General features: G+C 40.9%; 1 long non-coding RNA gene across 2 annotated transcripts in view; it reads right to left on the minus strand.

Moving 5' to 3' along the window:
- Nucleotides 1-40: 40 nt before the first annotated feature.
- Nucleotides 41-24,604, minus strand: part of LOC129172401 (uncharacterized) — a 125,802-nt gene continuing 101,238 nt past the window's right edge. For both annotated transcript variants that reach the window (XR_008567002.1, XR_008567003.1), the window contains exon 6: nucleotides 41-2,159. This is a non-coding gene — a long non-coding RNA (uncharacterized LOC129172401). The remainder of the gene's footprint in view (nucleotides 2,160-24,604) is intronic.

Raw genomic sequence — 24,604 nt, forward strand, 5'->3', positions numbered from 1 at the left:
ATACGCGCTTGACCAGCAGAGCGCTCACCATCACATAGGACCCCACCCACCGCTCACATCACCTTTCCAGGCTCTTGCCATTCGGGAGGAGGCTGAGGAGCCTGCAAGCGAGGACCAGCAGACTGAGGACAGCTTCATCTATCAGGCTGTCAGGACGCTGAAGTCTATCCCTTCCCCCAATAAAGACTCCTGAATGTTGACTTTGTGCTGATGTTCAGACGATGACGCGTAAATATGCCCAAGTTTAGATAAAATATTGATTTTCGTACACTAGAAGAACAATAACTTGTTGATATTTGATATACTTTGATAATTGAGGCTGTTATGTTTCTCCTCAGATTGTGCTCAATGGGAGCTATAACTAAAATGTCAATTTTCGTCATTATTATGTGCTGTCTTGCAATTGAATTTGATATTTTATTGATAAGTCGCATTTATTTAGAGATTTATTTTACAGAATTGAAGACAAAGAGCAGACATTTTATCTGGAAAGGGAAGTCATTCAAGCCTACAATAGCACACCAAACAACAAGCTGAATAGGTGTTCTGTATGTTAGCATAACGCATTAACAGTTATTCAGCTACACAATAGCACAAAGAGCATACCTGGGGGGGTAAATTACCATAAGTCCAACATGCAACTTGCTGGTAAGCAAGTTCACCAAGCTCCCGATCTCATCCCACATGACTGTTGTTGGCCAATAACACCCTCTCGCTGCTGTCGATGGTAATGTTGACTTCTTGGTTCATGTCTGTCAGGATGACTTAACATTTAAAAACATGTTAAATTATATCAGTGGTTCTCAGTTATTATTATGCTGAAATATTTTCATGGCCCCCTCGATTTTAAATACTATTGAGAAACTGATAATACCTATTTATTTATCTGAAGTGTACAGGCTGAACTCAACACTAAAACCAGGAAAATGCAAAATTATTAAATCAATAAATTATCACAGTTTTGTGGCCTATTATTAGTAAAACAAATGCATATTTATGCAAATTATACATGTTATAGGCCTAAATTCAAGATTTTCTGGCACAAAAATGGCTAAATAAATGAAAATACAAACATAAGGCATTCAGAAGATGCTTTCAAAGACGCAATATGTAGTATTCTACACTGGTCACCGGGTGTCAGTAATGTGACATGGATGAGACAACAGCCACAGCAGGAAGTACAGTGTCCAGAAAAAAACAACAAGGAACTCTTCCAATGCTAATGTGTGAATCTACGTTGTGCCTTATTTATGTCTAATATATCTTATTTTCTCTTACTATGCCTGCTATATTGGGTAATAGGAGTGTAAACGTGGCTGTAGGGGTGCCATTTCATGTCTGCAAGGCTCTAGTGATTTTTAAAAAACGTATTTAGAAGGTTGTAAACAGGTTTTCTGTGCTCTAACTACGAAAATATTCCATTTACAAAAAAGGAAACCTACTTTGCAGAAATTCACTAACCACAGTCGGGTCTGGAACTAAGTAACGGCATCAAACGAGGGATTACTGTATACAGTAAGCCTCACCTGACTGTAACCAACCAAACTATGAAAAAAAGTGCAATTTATAGTCCGGAAAATACGACAGTTATTTTCCTCGTCACTTTGTAATACATGAAAGTCTAATTTTGTGTCCGCAGTTATTTTGTGCAATTTTGATATTTTATTTTACTTCGCTCCTCAGTCGCTTAATACATACGTATTATTCACCCTTATGTATCCTCAAAAGCTATTTAAACAAGTTACAAACAACTGTCCAAATATAAGTGGCTTGCGTTCTGCAGACTATGAATCTAGTGTACTCTCAAGCTCATGGATCATTTTCTCCAAAAAAACATATTTGTATGATCTTTTACAATGGCTTTCTTGGGAAAAGGGGTATTCAGGTGTCAAAAAGAAGCGCTGCAAATTGCAGAAATAATGTGTGTACATAAGAGATTACATGTGTTTCCATTATGCTCGCTTCATGCTTTGAAGAACGTGTTCCCAGCCTTCAGTGATGTTGGTATACTGCATGTCCCTCTTCCAGCATCAGTCCCTTTTCCTCCTCTGCAGTCGATGTGAATCATTCCTCTCACTGGCCCATTGCTTCCTGATTGTTATAAGTCCATGGCTCCACTCATACATTTTACTGAGGATATAGGAGAGTTGTTCACTGCTCTGCAAAACACAGGAACAAAAATGAGAGGGTGCCTGAAGGGCTGAGTCAAGAAAAAACATCTTAAATATCCTCATATTGTTTATCTTCTCAACTGCACGATGTACCAGGTGTCTATTGGCGGTAACGCATTTATTCGGGGGTAGTCATTTATTTGCACAAATGCATTTATATTGACTGTATTAGTAGGAGATGTAGTAGTAGCGAGTTGCACTAGCTGGACATTGGCAGTCTTGCTGATTTCAGTTCAGCAATTGCAATAAAAGTTATTATTATTAGGTTAGATTCAGCTCAAGAACTCTTATAATCTCTCTTCAATATGCCTCACACACTTATTAAACATATTTCATAAGTATAAACTGTATAGGAGCTACGTAATTTAATCTATGAACAGGTTGCATTGGAGTCACGGTGTAGAAGCAGCTTCACTTTAACATGTTTTTAAGAAATAATACTGTTTCGTGTTTGAATACGGCGTATTATTAATCAAAAATACGCATATTGGAGCAAATTGTTTGCCTAAATTAGATAGACAGAAACATTATTCATCTCTAAGAAAAAGTCTCACTTCCGTCAGCTTTACAAAGATGGGGACGCAAGGGCGTGCAAGGTACAGAAAATGGCATAATAAACTTAAAAATATACCCGTGACTGGCAAAGACGAAGCAATAAATACAAGAGATAAGAAAACAGAATAAGAATAACTTAAAGAAATAAAGAACAAGATGAATTTCGGATTCGTACTGCAAATAATTAGTAATGATAAGGTAATAAGTCCAGCCTTCTGTGTGTTTTATCGCTCCCTGACTGTTGTGTTGAGAAGCCGCACGGTGTGGGGGAGGAATGATCTGCTCAGTCTTTCAGAGGGGCACGACAGTGACAGTAATCTGTCACTGAAACAGCTCTACTGTCTGGAGATGATGCTATGCAGTGGATGATGCTGATTGTCCATGATGGAAAGGAGCCTCTTAAGTGTTCTCTGCTCTGCCACAGATGTCGGGCTGTCCAGCACAGTGCCAATGACAGAGCCTGCCTTCCTCACCAGTTTGTCTAGGCGTGTGGCATCCTTCTTCTTGGGGCTGCCCCTCCCCAGCACACTACCGCATACAGGAGGGCATTCGCATTTGTCTGGGAAAAGATCTGTGGCAGCTTCTTGCAGATGTTGAAGGACGGCAGCCTTCTGAGGAAGTACGGACGACTATGCCCTTTCCGGCACAAAGCATCTGTGCTGGCAGTCCAGTTTATCATGCAGTTGCACTCCCAGGCATAAAATAAAATACATATATAAGGCATTCAGAAGACACATTCAAAGACACTGTGAACAATATGTAGTATTCTACACTTGCCACTAGGTGTCAGTAATGTTACTGTCATGTTCGATGAGACAAACGCCAGGCTTGATCGCTGGAGCAACAGGCTTTTATTGCAGGTTTGAATGATCTCACAACAGGCACAAAAACTCAACCCCGACGTCACTTCCTGTCTGCCAGCCACTCAGCTCCCTTAGCAACACACCAGCACGAGACTTATTTATGTCTTAAATGTCTTATCTCTTATCATGTTTTCCATATTGGGTAATACGAGTGGAAATGTGACCATGAGGGTGTTAGTTCAAGTGTAGAGGGCTCTAATAATGTTAAAAATAACATTTAGAAGGTCGTAAACAGTTTTAAGGTTTCTAAAAACAAAACATATTCCACTGAATCAAATCAAATCAACAACAAATAAGAACAGGGTAAGATCAAGTAAAACAAAAACAGATCTACATGTACAGAATCACATATAAAATACTCATCATGTGTAAAATGCCAGTCCGAAAAAGTGAGTTTTTAAATGAAATGTAAAACCTGACAGCTCCGTGATAGACCGTAGCCCGGATGGAAGGGAGTTCCAAAGCTTGGGGACAAAGGCAGCAAAAGAGCCATCCCCCCATTTTTTGCATCTTGTCCTCAGGGCTTCCAATGTTGCGTGCTCAGAAGAGCCCAGGACCTTAGATTAGTGCCGGGCAGTTAAAAGTCCAGCCAAGTATGCTGGAGCAAGACCATTAATGGCCTTGAACACAAACAGAGGGACTTGTTTGTCAAAGAGGGGGACAAACAGCGCTGCTAGAATGTACCAGGAGCCAATGGACAGAAATGGGCGTGTCTTGGAGCTATAGTGATGTGTTTTGTACCAACTGGAGCCCTCCGGAGAAGGGATTGATTTACTCCAGTATAGACGCCATTACGATCATCGAGTCCCGAGCTGATGAATGCATGAACTGCTTTTTCAAGGTCTGCGCTTTACCTTTGCCAGGAGCCTGAGGTGGAAAAAACCTGCTCTTATGACAGAACTAATTTGTTCATCGAACTTAAGACTGCTGTCAAATATCACACCAAGGTTCCTCACAGCAGGAGGTAAATGAGGGGTAGGAGTGTTAAAATCAGGTGCACTGTGAGGTGAATCAGGGCTAAAAACAAAGTTTTTCCTTCATTTCAATGAAGGAAGTTCTGCGACAGCCATTGTTTGATGTCGTACAGACAGCTATGGAGGGGATCTAGTGCATTCTTGTCACTCAGCATTGCTATCATTGATAGAGCTGTCAATTAATGTTTTTGGAATGTGGGAGGGAACCAGAGTACCCGGAGAAAACCCACGCACGCACAGGGAGAACATGCAAACTCCACACAGAGATGCACTCTTGAATTTTTTGAAATAAATGTCTAAATAGCTCAGATCTCCGTTTGGGCATCGCTGTGTGCCATTTGCGTGGGTTTTCCCTGGGTACTCCGGCTTTCTCCCACATTCCAAAAACATGCATGTTAGGTTACTCTAAAGGCACAGAAAATGAATGAATTAATGTGTTCTTTTTTCATGATGTAGTTTTGACTGATGCCACTTATACTCCAGAGTGACTTATAGTTTGGAAAATGCAGTAAGTCTCGGTCCACAATGTTCTTCTTGTCATTAAAAAGTGTCCACCTAAGTCGATATTGACATACTGTACATGGTTGACTGTTTCTGTCGACGGAAAATTTGAAAGCCAAAGGGTTCATGTCTATGAAAAATGGTCCCCAAATCACAAAATCACAAGTAAACGTGCAAGCAATGCTTAGTTTTGGTTTCGGTTATGTCGACAACCGCTTATGTCGACGTCAGTCAGCCAGTCCGAGGGGCGTCAAGATAAGCAGGTTCCGCTCTGCAACGCTTCAAGTGTCAAAGTCCACCATGAATTAAAATGGATGACAGGCAAAATTCGCCCTGAGCCACGACTGTACTGCCGCTTCTGCAGGCGGTCACCTCCATGCGGCTGCCGCAGCATATTCTCGCACACTAATGGCATAACTGCCAACTCGCACACATCGAAATGCAAACGACCCTCGGCGCACTATCATGCCACATGTCCTATTTCTCACCCTGTCAAACCGCTGTCATATCACGGATGTACAGTATGACATTCTATTTTGGGGACAGATAACTCAACTCTGACTGTAATGCTTATTAACAACGGTTGCCATGCAACATTTCGACCAACAGGTCATGCTATTCTACAAGAACGAATGAATCATTTCCTGTCAGAATAATAAACCCAGCTGGCGTGATATGATGGAAGTTGAGTGCACCAAATTTCTCAGGGGTGAGTAGGTGGGAATGACACTATGGAAGCTAAAGCTAAAACTAATAACCACTTTAACTAAATATAACTTAATATTATTAACACAGCTTCCATACGACCTGATCTGCAGCCAGATTTGATGCCTCACTTGTCACCATGACACCATATTTTTTGTGCCACTCTTTAACTGTCAACTTTCTCACCTGTCACACATCATTCTCGCCACACTGTCAAACAGCTGTCACACTGTGGATGTACAGCGCTATATTTAAGGGTAATTAAGTCAATGTATTTCAGTCCAAGGTCTGTCCAGGTGGTAAAGTGTGACAACTCCTGTTAGCTAAACATCTATTGCAGCTGAAAGCCGCTCTTAAAGGCAGCACATTGGATTGCAATGTCTATTTGCCCGTTTACAGTGAGCTCAAAGACAAACCTTAACATGTTAGTTTGTTAGGTTATTGAGGAATGCACCTTTTTTGAGCTTTACCCCAAAAGTTGCGACGCAAGCTGCAGTGTTTTGTTGCGATAAAATGCAATAAATTGTTGCGATTTTGATGATAATCGGAAAATTTGTTAATTAGTTCCACTGTAAGAATAATACAGCGGAACCTCGGTTTTCAAAGGATTCGGTTTTCAAGAAAAATGTGTGCCAAAAATTTTGGTTTTCATACGCTGCGGCGAAACAACGTCCAATCAAAACATCCAGTGTTGGTGACTCAGTCAGAATTGGGACGCTATAGACAGATTCCTGCCAGGGAATCCGTTAATCATCTTTATTATGCGTGTGGTGGTGATTCATTTGGTCACAGAACGCACACAAAAGTTCGAACAACTCAGTTTCTGTCTCCTTCTGTCTCCATCTGCAAAACAATCCACTATGACATCAAAAAAGTGCCAGAACTTTGATAACAAATATGAAAAATGCTTTTGAATTAAACAATAATGTGTAGCAAAGTACGAAAGTAGCTCACGTTTAGCTGTGGTGTTTGTTGGCAAATGGTAAATGGGCTTTTACTTGTATAGTGCATTTCTATCTTCAAGGTTGTCAGATCGCTTTGACACTTGTTACCACGGTTACCTACTGATGACAGAATCAGGAGCAACTGGGGGTTCAGTATCTTGCTCAAGGCTACTTTGTTTTGGCCACAGAAGGACAGGAGATTGAACTAGCAACCTTCAGGTTGGGAGACAACCACTCTACCACCTCACACATGTCGGACACATTCTTCACCAGTGGAAATGTGAGATGTGAGTGTCAGATGCAGAGATGCATTTGATTGGTTAACCAGTTGATGTTCACAATTGAACACTACTCTGGGACAAATTTGATTAGCGAATATGGTGACAAATTATGAGGATTAGTTGGATTAGTTGCATTCATGAAAACTGGTGCGATCGCAACGTCACAAAATCGCAACGTCACAAAATCCCGGAGGCTTATCCGGGTTATCGCCGGGGCAGCAGGCTCAGTCGGGAGGTCCAGACTTCCCGGTCTCCAGCCACCACTTCCAGTTCCACCGGGAGGACACCAAGGCGTCCCCAGGTCAGCGTGTCCTCCAGCGTGTCCTGGGTTTGCCCCGGGGCCTTCTCTCAGCTGGGCATACCCGGAACACCTCACCAGGGAGGCATCTGGACGAGATGCCCGAGCCACCTCAAATGGCTCCTCTCGATGTGAAGGAGCAGCAGCTCTACTCTGAGCTCCTCCCGGATGGCCAAGCTCCTCACCCTACCTCTTAGAGCGAGTCCAGCCACCCTACGGAGGAAACTAATTTCTCCCGCTTGTATCCGCGATCTCGTTCTTTCGGTCACAACCCAAAGCTCATGACCATAGGTGAGGGTGGCAAAATAGATCGACCGGTAAATTGAGAGCTCTGCCTTCCGGCTCAGCTCTCTCTTCACCACGACGATCCGGTACAGTGAGCGCATTACTGCAGATGCTGCGCCGATCCGCCTGTCGACCTCACACTCCAACCTTCCCTCGCTCGTGAACAAGACCCCGGGGTAGTGATATTATAATTGTACTCCGACTGTACAGTCATTACATCTTCAAAACTCTTCTTCTTTGAGTTGTTTGCCAGTTGTCAACCCATTTTGTAAAGCAAATTGCTTTTGTTGTTTCTGTTGTGTTCAAAATGACATGTTCCAGTGCGAAATGTTCCTGTTCCATCTTATGAAAGTCTGCATACATTTTCGTCATGTAATAGGTTGGCCAAAGATTAGTGATAAAGAGTTTGGGCAGTGTCTTATCAGCAGGGTTCTTTCGCTACAGAAAATTGTCTTGCATTCTGGATTGAAGTGTTTGAAGCTAAAATTCAGATATGAGGTGAGTTCAGCAAAACCGTTGACTGGGAGATTTTGATTCGTACCAAGGCTTGTGTCTCTAAAAGACGCTGTGGCCACCGATTAAACTTTTCAGAAGGAACATATTCTTTTCAAAAAGCAGAATTAATCAACAGGATAAGAACAGTTTGCTGCAAAATAACAGAACAGAGGGAATACAGAGGCATCATCTCAGCAGAGGAAAACAATTTTTCATGATTTTACATGAATTCACAAGCTATTTAGGCACCGGCTGAGCCGATGGGAAAAAAAACTCTGACACCTCTGCTTTCCAGATGATTTAGTAAGCCAATAACCATGGTAGAATGGTTACCTACAAAAGACAAGAATTACATTGGTTTTGGAAGGTTTCATGAGTCACACAACATCATGTATCCATCCACATATTGAGGTATACAACCATGAAAACAAATACAGTTAAACCTCAGTTTTCGGACACCCCAGGTTTTCATATGATTCGGTTTTTGTTTCAAAATTTCGCCAAAATGTTGCCTCGGTTTTCATTCAAGTATTGCACGTAACAAAGTAGTCCATTTTCTCTTTACATCCCTCGTGACTGAAGGCCCTAGTCTGTGTGGTAACGACAGGACAACGCTGCAGTTCGCAATGCCCGCCTGACAAAGGACATCTTCCAGAGGAATAACCTCACTCTTTTGGACCATCCTTCGAGTTCCCCTGATCTAAATCGAATTGAGAGCATTGCGGGATGGATGGCAAGGGAGGTTTATAAAAATGGAAATCAGTTCCAGACAGTGTGAAAGCATCTTCACCACTTGGAGCAACATTCTCACCAGCCCCATTGGCATCAAGCATGCCCAAACCAATTTTTGAGTTAATTACCAAGAATGGCGTAGCTACTCATTACCGATGCCATGATTCGCATGACAATTTGTTTGCTTCTTATTTCCAGATTTCATACCCTTATTTTGTTACACTTTCTGATTTGTTCCCCGCCGTTTTCCACTTTCTTTACTTTTCTGTTTATGTGTACCTGCCACGAAATTGAGTATGGTCTATTTTATGTTGCCGATCATCCATGAGTGAGATCGGCCGATCCCGATCACGTGCATTAACTGTACATTTTTCAATTCATTTATGATGAGTGCTATATGCCAGGGCTGCCGTTCGACAATTCCAAGGGTCCCAGTAAATATGTAATGATTAAAATATAAAATTTTGGGCGGATAGTTTTTTTTGCCTTTATTGAAACTACTGTGTACTATTTGACAGAAACCTGAATTTAATTTGATGCCTGTTTTGGAGTAATACAAATACATGGGAAATGAATTGCTCAATAATAGATTTTTTAGTTCAAGATAACAAAATTAACAGAATAAAACAACACATATAAATAACTTAATTTAACAGAAATCTGTCTTGCTCAACTTAAATTTAAGTGTCCAGGTTGCAGGGGTTTCCAACTTTCATCTCTATTAGAGCTGTCAACTGTTTTTTTATTCGTGTACACAAATGTAAACACAACTGGGTTTTATTTGTGACTAGCAATGTTTAAATTGTACACAGATCTCCACTCAAACAGTGTAGCCATCGTCTTTATGCTATTTTGTGCCCATTTGTCATCATATAAAGGCATAAAGTCTGAATTGAACAGTCATAATAAAAAAAAATACAAAGAGTTAAAGCTAATGTTCTTTGACCCTTTCTGAGCTACTCAAAATCAGCTGGCAAGATAGGAGACCCCTGTGATAGTATCACCATCATAAGGCTGGACACACTATGTGTTTATGTTCATTAAACAGCCACACACAAATAGGGTTTTGAGGAGAAGACACAATTAACAAAATGACAACAAGAGAGCAAAATTGTTCACTAACACTTGAGAAAGTTAGTACGTACCCCATGAACGTGATATCCACTTTCCCCGTGGGACAAAAACGAGCTCCGAACTAACCGCATTGCTTGCTTGTTTTAAAAACCAAATGTCACTGTCGTAAAAAGTCACATTTGGAGTCCCAAGATGAGAAGCTACGGGAATAATTACAGCTACCGAGCTAGTTAGCTCCCTCCACTGCCAGCTTGGCAGTATGTAAAGAAAGATGCAAGAAAAGTCAAACACTAATAGGTTTCAAAAGGGAGTGATCAAACACGCTGGCATCGATTGGCGTAGCCTGTGTCAAGCTGTCAAACTGAAACCATTGAGGTTTTACAGACTAGTGTTGATTCTCGCAGCAATACAGGACCAAGTGCGTCCCTTGTCGGCTCACTGTGGGTGTTGACAACCCTCCGTGACACAGCAGACATGCACATTCATGTCATGTGTGTGTTGTCATGACATGAATTGTCATATCGCTGCCACACGGCGAACCCTAGTCTATTCAGTTCAGCTGGGAGATCCTCCTTTTGTTGGATCATTGTATGTTTTCGCCATGTTTTTGTGTACTTTTCCTTTTTCTGCTCTGCAAATAATCATAATTAAAGGCTTTTTCTTGCACTTTGTGCCTGTCTCTGCATCTTGGGGTCACATTTGAACATTTAATTTCTGTTTTAGTGGGGTTTTGAGGTTTTGTGAGCTATGGTTTTAAACTTTTGATCAGCTATTTTGGTGTAATGGTTGTTTTGCAATGAATTGCTTACTCAAAAATGACTTTGTCTCACTCCCATGTCTTCTTTTTGCATTTTGAAGCTGCACTTAGAACTTCATTAAGATCCAAGTGTGCAAAATGTAAATTCTTGCAATTTTTCAACTGGTCTTAAAATTTTGATCAGGATAAGTCCCAAAGATCAACTGGTCGATCGCGATTGACGCGACCCCTGTCTTGTGGGAACAACTGACTCGGTTTTTGTCAGATTTTTTGGAATAAATTAATAACAAAAACCAAGCTACCACCGTACACACGTTTTTAGTAGTAGACCTAAGCAACATAAAAAACTACAACAAAAAACAGTTCATGATCATGTCTAATTTCCTAATGTAAGTTCTCATTTCAATCCCCCATGTAGGAAACTATCACAGTTTTATTGTAATGGCTGAATTTTGGCTCAATCATTCAGTTAAATCAAAGGCTCAGTGTTTGCATGAGCATCCGTAGAAAGCAGCTCACTGCAATAAACAAAGAGGTGGTAAGGTTATATGGTAATGCAGTGCTGCAGTAAAGTCGCAGGTCATTATAGGATTCCACACCAAACACATTCAACCATAACAATAATGGACTTTTCTTTGTGCAATGGGGAACAGTCACCACGGAACCACTTTTCATTAACTTTGAAACACAACTTCTTCTGTAGGCCCTAGCCCAGCCCCAGATTGGCTAATTGAGAAAAGGACTTGTCCCAAAGACGTCTGTTCATGTCGTATAACAGCATCATATTGGCTCCTCGAAATCCATATCACACAGAAACTAGATCTTTTCCGTTGATCATAAAGTGCAAGGTGATGCCTGCCTCTATTCGCCTCCTGAAAGAGTGGGAAAATTGTACTGAAAGTCGGCGTTGACGAAAGGACTTATGCCATGTAAGGCATTAACCCGCTCAGTAGCAAGTAGGGATTAATTGCTTAAGGGTATTGAACCTGTAACTCTCTGACAAATGGCCACACTAACCTCCAGAGCCATTCTTCGAAACCGTGCGTTGCAAAACTCCTCGGCTATTGAGGACACTTCAACACTTGTTGGAAAAACAAAGTAATTAAGGGTCAACGTCAATTACATTGATTTGGATATCCTGAAACAGCACACAAGAGTGCCAGACTGATTGCAAAACAGACAAAGACAACATAAAGGAAATAAATCACATCCAAATTACACAGTAATCAAACTGATATGAGAGCCAAACAGCTGCGGAATGCACAACTTTTGCCGACAACAATTTTTCCGACAACATTTCAATTGGTGGTTTTATCAGTGTTCTCCAATCAATCCTTTGTTTTTTTTTCCACAAATGCAGAGCTGTCAACAGGCTTGAAGTGTTAAAAGTTAGATTTCATGACAACTGAGGGACAAACCCTCCAGAGCTCAGTGTGATCTTGACATTTACCAAATAAGTTTCACCATCATGATCAAGGCGGCAAACATCTGGAGGAAAATCAGCCGCAATTTGAAATGCTTTCTTAAGGACATCACTGTTCCATTTTTGTCAAAAGGTTTCATTCAGTGCTGTTAGTGCATAGGAATACAAAACAGGACAATGAGTCCCAATGTGAAAGGGGAGGACTATCATTGGAGTATGCTATGGCCTGATTAAGAGCTATAAAAGTAGGGGTGTCCAAAGTATGGTCCAAGGATCATTCGTTTAAAAAACAAAAATTCTTAAAGATTGGCAGGCCTGTAACAAGCATACAGTTGTACCTCGTTTATCGTGGTTAATTTGTTCCAGACCCGACCGTGATAAGTGAATTTCCATGAAGTACGATTCCTTATTTATAAATGGAATGTTTTTGTAGTTAGAGCATATAAAACCTAAGACCTATGCTTTTTAGCATTATTAGAGCCATCTATACATTAAATAAGACTCCGAGAGTCACTTTTACACTTGTATTACTCAATATAGTTGATATAATAACAGAAAATAGACGTCTTAGACATAAATAAAACAGTACATAGACTCATACAGTATGTTAGCATTGACACCTTGTGGCCAGTATAGTAGAATACTCCTGCAATGGCGCAAAGAACACATCTGCAGTGAGCATTCACACAGGAGTTGCTGTCAGCCACAACTCACACCAGTCACCGGCACTGTCCACGCTGCTAACCACGCTAACGCTCAGCTAAATTCAATCAGTTACATACAGCGGAATCTCGGTTTTCGTACGGCCCAGTTTTTGTAGGATTCAGTTTTTGACGAAAAAGATTGCCGCAAATGTCTCGTTTATGGTAAGCCCAATCAGTGCGCCTAAGAAACTAGTCGAGTGCCTTTTTAAACTACGTTTTGCACGTTTCAGTTTTCGTCTGTCCTTTTGAAAGAGATTAATGATCAGAATTATCCAACGTTCTAGTGTATGTCAAATTGTAAACCCACATATACGACAATTGAAAATACACTTTTGTCTTGAAGTTTCTGCAGGTCTATTTGACACCAACATTAAGACACAGTTTTACAAGGTCTTATATTCCCCTTTTACTTTGTTTTCACATCCCATCCCCACCGTCTCCACATAAACTTCACCCGAGACAACCTTTCCAAGCAAACCCGAGCACCCTTCCACGCTCGCATTACTTTATTGTTCCACATTCACTTTTTATTTATTTAGTTACTACTGATGAAAACCCTTCCTGATTTAGCTCCCCCATAACAAACGCTTTTACGCGCCAGTAATGGGGACTTAAGTTGCGAATAATAAATTGAAATTAAATGTGTTTTTCCACTGGTTTAAAAGGCTCCATTGTCTGTCTCAGCCTCCCTCTTGGAAACATTCATCCACTGGATCCGCAGTGTACTGTATATTTCAGATCCAATACAAGATCTGTATCAAAAAGTCTGCCTTTTGATACAATAATGACGCTACTGATACTTGGATTTGATTGGTTTAGAACTGCAGAAGTGCATCTAATTTTGGTTCCCTCATTTACCCTTATGATAGAATCTGTTCCTTTTTTTTTTTATAAAGTCCTCTATTGCAACCACTTGTAGGTTAAACGTTTTTTGGGGGGTTTTAACAGCTCCTATGAGATTTTATTTGTGTTTAGAATTGCACTCGTGGGCCGTGTATATGGCCCTCAGGCTGCAGGTTCCCCACCCCTCCATCAAAGAAAACCCTGAGGAACATGAAGAGTAAAACGTGCCCTCTAACATGAAGAAACCTTGAGCAGGACTGATAGTGAAAAGTGAGGGAGGTAGTGGATAGAGGGTTTCGGGCTTGTGAGATGATAACAGTATTTCATCATGCAAAAGCATAAAACTGCTAATATGCTACCATTACCACAGCTAATAAAAATTAGTCAAATATATCAGCGTGGCCCATATTTGTATTTGTCAAATATATATTTATACATATTTGTATTTTAAGACTTCTAATTGGGCTGTAATAAATAATGGATCATATTTTGAGTATTGGTAATTGGCCGAGTTATTCAAGAGGAACTACATCCTCAAAAACTTTTGAACCTTTTTAGGAAAAACACGAAAACAATCCTGCAGCATGCTGAAAAAGACTACAGTGTGCCTCTCCCTCGCTTTAAATGAAATAAATAAAACAAGCAGTAGGTGAACTCTGGTAACCTTTAAATGTAAGAGCAGCATCCTCTGGAGCCGAGGGAGACGTTTTCATCTCCACTGTGCTCAGAGTGAACAACTCCATGCAATAGTGCAACCCGGGGTTATGGTAGGGAAACAAACAAAGACCACAGAGTTCAAGGGCCCCAAATAGGGGCCAAAGAACCATTACTGCCACTGGTGTGTCGTCTTTTTTTTTTTCTTTCTCCTGCCGCTGTGATTGATGGGTAGTGGCTATTTAGTGTTGTACGGACCCACGCTGCGCAATCACACTGTGTGCTGTTGGATCTCCGCGCATGTGTTCCAAAACGAATGTGTGGGCACGTTGTGTTTCTCTGGAGGCAGGATGTTGTTTCCGTATCCTTCCCTGACTATAATTAGCCGTCCTGATAAAACAGCGGTTTGCTGGCAGTGGCAGAATCAAACAGTGATGAGCAGGCAGCTCTCTGCAGACGCCAGGTGGCTGTCCTTGAGATGAGAGCCGGGCTATAAGCAGCACGCATCTGGAGGACATTTAATGGGGAAAAGGTGATGGAGATACTCTGTGATGCTAATTATGCAATCAGAAATCAAAAGAAATGCACCACTAATGATGTGACTTTTTTGTTCTGATGTGACAGGTATTTAAATGATAGTATTTAACTTTTTTAAGGCGCTTTTGCACATTTGTAACCAATGGGAGAACTGGCTTGGATGTACCGTCGTCTCTCTTTTAGCGATAAGTGAATTTCCGCAAAGTAGGATTCAATGTTAATAAAGGGAACTTTTTCGTAGTTAAAGCGTGGAAAACCTGTTCATGACTTTCCAAACCATTTTTTTAACCATTAGACATGAAATAACAAGCCTATGTTCATGAAATCATCACCTGTACAGCGTTTAAAAGCTTTATGATGACAAAACTCTGAATTCTGAGAACTGACGAAACAAACAAAGCTGTTCTGCTAAAAACTGGTGGTTTTCCGTTTACCTATTGACCTTGATGCTATGCTACTTCTGCTGTGCCTCTTGTATTCTGTCCGCCCTAATAATTCTACAATCCCTCAGTGGCAGTGTGCGACTCCACTATTAGGACTTGTCAGCCTTTGGTTCTCACCTTTCTACCACCTCACCTCAGAGACTCGGGGTTAGGAGCTTTTTTTCAAGGTAAAATTGGGTCACCGGTAACAACTTGCAGAGATTGTGTCCCTTGATTACATTGTATATATAAATGTCAAGTTACCGCTGTGCAAAGGGTCACCAAGGTCAGCACAATGTGTGATATTTTGGCTGACGTGATGATTGTTAACAATGTAACCCAGAAAGACAAAAATTAGGGACTTTTCCTTTAACTGCGGAGCGCTAGCCTGTTCAATTATACCAATATTAAATTAAAACAAAAAGTTAAAATATCCAGAAACTTAGCGTACAGTTGACATTCTGAGACCACCCTTGAATGGTGAGTAATTGAGATGCCCGCAGAAATATCCGTTTTTGACACTCTAATCACGTCTGGGCTCTGCTGCCGTACATAACATCCACTTACTTGAACCACAAACAAGTACACATGTGGAACACACAAGGTAACAGCACCACATGGACGGTATTGAAACAAACGCGTACACACTGATGCAACAATAGTAGGATAGAAAACGGCAAGGCATGCTGGGTTGTTCCTGTGGGCTTCCCAGCATGCCTTGCGGGTGTTGTACATGGCTGTAAAATCATTTCCATTATTATTTTTTGATGTTTTATTTTGAAAAGTGGCCGGATTCTCTCTGTTACATCCGTCTCACTTGACGCATGTCCATTGTGCGTGTGCTAACTTTCTGTCATGCCGCACAGATTGACTACTACTGTATTTTTACCATTTTTCTTTCACCTCATATTTGGTGTCAAATGCTGATACTATGTGGGAATGCATAAAGGTAAGTTTTGATGACTTATTGAGTGCTAATGTGCACATTTGTCTCAAGTTAATTCATGCTAGCACACTGCCTTTTACCACACACGTCAAACAGCGATGTAATACCCTCTCTGGGAAAACTCCAGGCTTGAACTGGTGGACGGTGGGTCGGCATTCATTTTGTGCTTTTAATTTGATGTTATTCATGTCTTAGTTTTACACAATACATAATAAATAAGATAAATTAGATCGCTATGACGTACGAACCCCCCACCCGCCCCCGGTTCGAGGGAGATTTGTGGGAACACAAGCCGGTCCGTGGGTCAAGAAAGGTTGGGGACCACTGATGTACAACACTGACATCAAATAAATGATAAAATATAACTCATTGCCAATTGAGGGGAAATCGAATGGGTTTTCTACCAAAAAACAAGTATTGAAACACAAAAGGATTTCCCACAAATAACATAACAAAATGCCTAGATCGAAAATCTGCAAATTCACGGGGTCGCGAATGCTAAATCCCGAATATGCAGGGAGCCACTGTATAGCAGACATTGGATTGTCAATGACTTCTGAAATGTTTCCAACTTTAAACTGTCAGCTCTGCAGTGATAACAGAACTCTTTCACTGTGTACAGTAGCCTTGGGCTGAAAGCTGATGTGCTAAATTGGCACTTTTGGCTTTATGTGACGGAAGCTTTTGTGCTTAAGACAAGCACTCACTGTAAACTGTCATTAAAGAGGCTGCACTTCACTTACACTTTGAAATCCTGTCAGTTGCACCAACACAGACAGTGGAAAAGAAGTTATAATTGGCCATCACGCAACTATAATGGCCATCATGTCAGCTCTTCACAATAGGCTGATTCTCTTCCTCCCTTGTCCCCTTGACTCCCGCTCGCAAATATACTGTTTTGGCTCTTAACAAAAGCAAACACTTGAGAGAGAGAAAGTGAGTGAGACGCTGAGATGTTGACTGACGAAGAATCAAATAAAATATGGAGGAGCCATTCGAAGTCTGTCAGTGTTTCCAAAGGCTGTGGGACAATGAAATACCTCTTTTACTTAGTTCACACCGAGTGGTGTATCGGAAATGCTCTAATTATAGCTGGGCCTTTTATTCAACTCAACTGCAAAATTATGGGGCATTATTTGGCAGCAGGAGATAATTGGACAGTTAATTCCCAAATTGGAAAACTACTCCGAATTAATGAATGAACGAATGAATGAATAAATGATCGTGGTTGACGATGGCCGATATATAGTTAAAAAGAATATTGAAAGATGTAGTATTCTACACTGGTCACTAGGCATTAGTAATGTTACATTGCTGACACATTACATTGCATTACCTTAACTTGCACAGCATAGAGTCAGGATGGATGGATGCAGAGTGGAAAAAAAGGTTCTCCTCTCTTACCATGTGGAAGTGGTACGTTTTTGGCTTGTTACTTCGTCCTTTTTCCCCCCACTCAGTTTCAAACCCATTCTTAAGTTTACAATAAATAAATTGGAGGCTAACTAGTGAGCTTGGTAGATTGCTATGCTTAAAGCTGCAGCCGTTTTGTGTCCCTGCAGAGATCCCGTAGCCTGTGCTAACGCGTTGTCCAATGTGGTGTAAAAAAAGAGAGCGGCAGTGCAGCAGTGTTCAGTGTTTTACAGATATACAGTACGTGTATTGCCCTGTATATCAATCGATTGCCAAGCGTCATAGTGAGAATGGATGATAGACTGACGCCAATCTTTAGTTGTTTTTTTTTAATGCCATGTCATGTGTATTTTCCAACATACTTAAATGTAGCAAATTGACTGCACAAAAGTACAGTCATCCCTCGTTTATCGTGTTTAATTGGTTCCAGACCTGACCACGAAAAGTGAATTTCAGCAAAGTAGGATTCAATATTGATAAGTGGAACATTTTTGTATTTAGACCATAGAAAACCTGTTTATGACTTTCTAAATATCTTTACCATTATTAGAGCCCTGTAGACATGAAATAACACCCCTATAGACACCTTTGCACTCCTATTATTCTTTATTTACACCACACTGCTTAGCTGTAATGTGCAGGCTACGGGATCACTGCAGGGACACAACAGACAGCCATGACTTCAACTATTAGCAAGCTAGCCAGCTAACTAGTTAGCCTCCGATTTATTTAATGTATTCTAAACCTAAGCAAGGGTTTCGTATGGAGTGGGAAGAAGGACAAAGTAAAAAGCCCCAAAAATTACCACTTCCACATGGAATGGGAGGAGAACTTTATTTTGTTCTATCATGTCGAACATGCCATGGTTGATGGTAATCTCATGTCATGTCTCAATAATGGAACATTACTAACACCTAGTGACCAGAATACTACTTATGACTTGTCTTTCAATATTTTTGACTAATAATACGCCATAGTCAACCATTTATCAATCATTTATTAAATCATTAATTTTTCAAAAGCCGAAATAGAGCGAGGGAGGGATATCAAACCACATCACTGCGACGGACGACTGCACAAGTCCAACACTGATGCGTTTGCAGTTTGCATGCAGTGGTAGATAGTTGGTAAATGTAGTTCTGGTAACCACAGTTCCATTTGGGTCAGATACAAAGTGTGACAGCTTACCATGGCAACAAAGCGCAACCAATCAATGTGTCCAAGAAAGAAGGGGACCGCGTCAATAGAGTCACTTCTACTGACAATAATAAATGTCATCACAAATTTTGGCAACAAAACTACAAAAAAGAATGTTTCTGTTCTGGATTAGGTTAATTGGAGACTGTAAATTGTCCATAGGTATGAATGATTGTGAATGCTTGTTTGTCTATATGTGCCCTGCGATTGGCTGGCGACCGGTCCAGGGTGTACACCGAGAAAGAAGATGGACGCATTTGAAGTAAACGGTAAAAGTGGAAGAATAATGGAATGAGCGACGACTGCCTTGAGGTTCATAGTTGCAAGACTCCGCAGTTGATCAGCACTCTCACAGGCCAAATCCAGAAACCTTGACTCATCTCATTACTTGACTCATCAAACTTAATGAGGGTTAATTCACAAAGTGTTTCAGTAGAGAGAGTATACGACGTAAAACCATGAATCACCCAACAAGCAATTCCTTTTCTTCTGTGATGCTTGAAATTCTGGCTTCACAGTATAACAGTTGAATCCTGTATCCTCTTATATTTAAGATATACCGTATGACAACCAGGCGGACTGTTCTCCAGCACATCTGTCATGTTCTGCTAGGGTTGTGTATGGCATTACGCCACGAAAAGGCGGCATGGTGGCTGGTGTCATCAATTTGGGCAAAGTACCAATTTAACAAAGTCGGCTGGGAGGCAAAGCTCGGGATAACATAAACTCACCATGGGAGGTGGAAACAGGAATTTGCCCGAGCAGGAGAATAATACCAGGGAACAAGAAAACACCTAAGGAAGATGCAATGGAGTGCATCCACCACACAGGCAACAAATGTCCCAGAAAAAGTAAAGCAAAAACACTAAAGATGCAAAACAGGGTGTATCGAGGACAAGCAAAAATAATGAACTGCACTAAACAGAACTCTACAAATCACAAGCACGTGAGCTCTCAGCTCTCTCAAACAAGAGGAAAGGTCGTGTATATGGTTCCAAATAGGAAACAGAAATAAAATTAAATCACAGAAAAGAGAAAAAAACAAAAACTAGTAATAATCTGACCTTAAAATAACTGTTTCAGAATTATTTGGTATTCTGGTTTGCGGTGATGATGGCAGATCATCTAATACAGTCAAACGTCCGTTTTCGTCAGTTCCAGATTTCGTACGGGTCGGTTTTGGTTGGCAATTTTGCCTCGGTTTTCGTTACAGTATTGCATATAAAAAAGTTGAGTTGAGTGCCCAAACAAAGCACCCTATGCGTTGCTGACAAAGCCTCACATTCGATCTCACCAAGACATCTGCACCGACAGTATGTTCCATCCATTCGTCATTTATAATTATTTCACGTTTTCTGCATGTAAAACTTCAATTATTCTTTTGGGTGCCTGGAATTAATTATTAATTAATCGGATTTACATTATTGCTTATGGGAAATTATTGACTTCGGTTTTCAATGAACCTTTTGGAACAAACAAAACGAAAACCGATCTACCGCTGTTTTTTTGGGACAGCCTGGACACCTCTGATGTCACATCGGTGCTAACCTACAGTGCTTGTGAAACCTCACAACATAATGTCTTCATAAAAACCTTATTACACTTTACACCAAAATAGCCTGCTAACTTAGAAACTGACAAAAACATAGAAACACACTCAATCATTCAGTTTTGCTTACAATTTGGTGGAGGCCTGCACTCTCTGAAGTGTTGCTAAAACAACAGATCTATACACTTTATGTTCTTCAAGCGATTTTTTTTCGTCACTGTCTATTTTATTCAGTCGCGTTCCACAGAAAGCAGACAGCTCTTCGAGTGAAAAGAAATACAATATACGGTACAGATAACACTGGTGTCCTGGTGTGCATCCAGTAATCTGAAAAAAGGGCCTTGAGAGAGTAAAAACAAAAGGACTGAGTTTTTGCATTTGTCTCTAATAAAAAGATCTGCAATGTGTGTACTTGTCTGATAAGTCCTGACATTCTGTCTTTGACATACTGATTGACAAAAACCCTTTGAAGGGTTCATGATTGAATGCTTAAGTCGATAAAGTGGGCAAAGGTTATCTGGTTACAATTTCTCTCTTTCGAACAGCTGTCACTCCTGGTAATTCTACCAAAAAAAACCTAAACAAAAACCCTTCTCTCACATGTCTTCCCTTAGAACCATTTTGCAGAATGGATCATTGCTCTAGCAAGGGACGGTAAACAAAAATGTCCTGAAGCACAGTTTATGTCCTATTCCCGTCCCGTTTCATATTGAGTCAAACCGTCTTTCAGCTCATGTAAACAACTCTGTTTGTGCAAAAACATAATTTGGAACAACATCTTAACCGTCGTATCAACTTTCCATGAAAGAAAAATCCTCCATTAGTCACGAAACGTTCTTAAATACATCCGCCGTATGTGCACATAGAACATTCTTCAAGTTATATTATGCCAGGGAACGTGTCACATCTATTTACCAGTCAAATGTTGTTTCCACATTAATGTTGTTTACTACAGTGGCGATTGCTCTAAGACTGCAAGGGAAGCTAGGCTTCTCCTAAAATGCCCCCCCTCCCCAAAAAAAACGGTAAAATACGTTCTGCTGTGTGAGCATTTCACGGACTAAATATACGCTAGAAAATACCTTCATCTTTTGTTCATAATCAGCTACTTATCACAGGTAACTGACATGACAGTCGGACGCTGAGCGTCTACTGACTTCGATGGGGAACCGTAGAATGGGTTGTTCCACTGCGCAAAACTGGATGGTCATTGGATAAATGCTGGGCTTTGTCCCGCCCATCGGATGCTCAGGGTCTCTGGGGGTTATGTGGCAGTGGGCTGGCCCGGCCGCTCGGCTTCTGTATGATATCGGATGACCTGTCTGAGGCGGAATCCCTTTTTGATTGACGGTGAAATGAGCGAATCAGCGATCTTGAAGTATAAACCTCCACCGGAGCATTTTTCATTCCGTTGTTCTGAACTGATCTGGAAACTTTACCGATCTCCAGTGACTTCGTCTTAGTTAAAAACGACTAGCATTGTGTTTGGCGACTCTCTTCTGTCACTCCGTGGTTTCATTCCCCAACGAGCAGCGGCAGCTGCGGAGCTTCTCCCCCCGTCACGATCACTCAAACTAAACAGCCGGTCACACAGTAGCCTCACGCAGCAGCTCCAGCTGCAAGCGAGCCGCACATCACGGCAGATAATATGAATGTTGTCGACCGGATTTTGGCGAAGCCATTTGATAGTCTTCCTTACAAAGAGAAAATTAGAGTTAAAGGGATAGTTCGGATTTTTTGACATGAAGTTGTATGACATCCCCATCATACAACGACGGAGTGCCGCGGCCATCTTGTTAACGTGTGTGTTCCACAGCGGAAGAAGATGTGACTGTCTTCGTCACAAACACACGAATGGAGAGTTGACAGTGCGTAGGGATACGGCGGGAGACAAATATTACGCCGAGCGATTTGTGAAGTCCTTACTTAAACAGCAACTGTGAAATATATACAGTATACTGTTAAATAGCAATAGTGGCCTTTTATTGTTGGCAGTCTAAGGCACACCTGTGCACTAATCATGGTGTCTAATCAGCATCTTGATCTGGCACACCTGTGAGGTGGGATGGATTAGATCTTTGAGTTAATCTCATAAAAAATGGGAGCAAAAACAAAAGTGTTGCGTTTATATCTTTGTTGAGTATAAATACGGTTCTTCTTACTGTGCATAAATTCTGGTGTTTAAATCATCTTCTCCCCTCACATTCTTCTTCTCTTGACATCTGTTATTAATGGGGGTCTTCCGTTGGAATGTGTATCAAAAGCCACAAAAATCTAAAAGAAGTAAACCTGTTGATGTTCTGTAGAACTATCTTTAAGAGGGAGCTTAAGTGCGTGAGGTGTGACAAACTAGTAACCCTCTGACCTCCAGTTTGAATGAGGACTTTCCATCTCGGACAACTTGCCCTTGGAAGCTCTACGCTGTCACTTCAATAGCTAATGACTTCCATTCCCTCGGTGCAAGGAAATTAGGGGGCCTAATACAACAAAGTGGCCCAGCTTTTGGTGTTTTAGGGATAACAGATTGTTTCCAAAGTAGTGGAAGGGGCCGCGCTTATTGCGAGGATGCCTCATCAATCATCATTTAATGGTCCTTAAATGGTTGTGCGCCTCCCTAAGGGGTTTTAGATTGAACTGCCAAATATATAAAGGGCAGAACTACTGTATGTTTCTCACTCTGAGCGGTTTCTGAAGCAAGTCTGAAGCTGCTCCCAAATCAATGAAGCATTTTGATGGGACAGTGCTGATTACATGCACACGTTTCAGGAATCTTCATCAAACCATAGATAGTCTATCACTGAGAGCAGGCCAGGTTCTGTAATCTGTATCAATGCGATGTGATCATGCTGATGATAATGATGATGACGAAGGCACTCTTTTCATCAAAATGACCCTAATTTAAGCATAAAACTCAATACATGCCCATCAAATTTTCACAGACAATCAAAAATGTAAATCACCAATCAACTCGGGTGCATTCCATGGCTGATTGCTAGACAAAACACATTCATGCTCAATTTAATTTGATATTTCTGCTCATTTCTCAAGATTATGCGTAAAGAACCGGACTTAGCGTGAATGCACAAATGCTTGTAAACAAGGCAACAATGCACCAACAACAGGCTGAAAAATGTTAGACTCTTAATACTCCTTAAACCATAAACACATGCTGGTGCTGTTGACATGCAGACTAACCAATAATGCATGAAAACCTTTAAAGCTGACATGTCGACTAACCAAAGTTTGAATGTAGACTAACCAATGTTTGCACGAAAACCAACTTTTAATGTTGACATGTTTGCATAATTATTTTTTTTATGATTGCTGTATAGACTGACCGATATTTGCATGTATTCTAATAATGCATATGCAGAATGACCAACGTGAAAACCTGAAAACCTTTATGATTGATACGTAGATTGACCAATATTTGCATGTAGACTAATAATTGATGTGGAAACTTACCAATGTTTTCTATAAACTAATATGATGCACCTATTGACGGACCAATGTTTCCATGAAAAATGTTATGATTGACATGTAGACTGACCAATGTCTTGCATGTAGACTAATAACTGATATGTAGACTACCCAATGTTTGCATGAAAAAATTAATGATAGACGTGTAGACCGGCCAAGGTGTGCATGTAGACTGTAATAATTGGCATATAGACTGATTACATGGGCAGTGACTGACAAGCCGGCCAGACTGTGCTGGAAGGTGGAACTTCGACCAAAACACAAGCCAAAACACAGCAGAGGAACACATCTGATGTCATCTGTGCTAAAGTCCTGCACAGATTATTTTGTTGTTCATTCAACATAGTGGACAGACGGAATACTTTTTTTCCCCTAACTGACCTCAGCAAGAGGCACTTCCTGCTTGCAAGCTACCACTTTTTACCTGTTGTTCTGATTGGTCCATATTGAATGTGAGAAACAGAAACTCCTCCTAGGTTATCATTATTATTTTTTTGACTTTCCTGCCCTTTCCCGAACTGTTTCCATCTGCTTACAGATTTTGAGTTCATATACTATATTTTGTGAGGCAAACCATTTGGCTGACATTGATGACCGTGCAAGACTGCGTTCATCTCAACAAAACAAAACCCTGATCTTGAATAGCGAGCGTTATATGAACAAGCACTGGCGGTCATAAATTGCCCTACGAAATGGCAGCGCAACGCTTCAAAACGCGAGCTTTTAAATGGAACAATGGACATAATCATCATTTTGAATGTATTTTGTACCTGTAGCAGCTCTGTTGACCTTGCTGTCATT

The sequence above is a fragment of the Dunckerocampus dactyliophorus genome, chromosome 19, assembly GCF_027744805.1.
Source record: "Dunckerocampus dactyliophorus isolate RoL2022-P2 chromosome 19, RoL_Ddac_1.1, whole genome shotgun sequence".
Classification (NCBI taxonomy): domain Eukaryota; kingdom Metazoa; phylum Chordata; class Actinopteri; order Syngnathiformes; family Syngnathidae; genus Dunckerocampus; species Dunckerocampus dactyliophorus.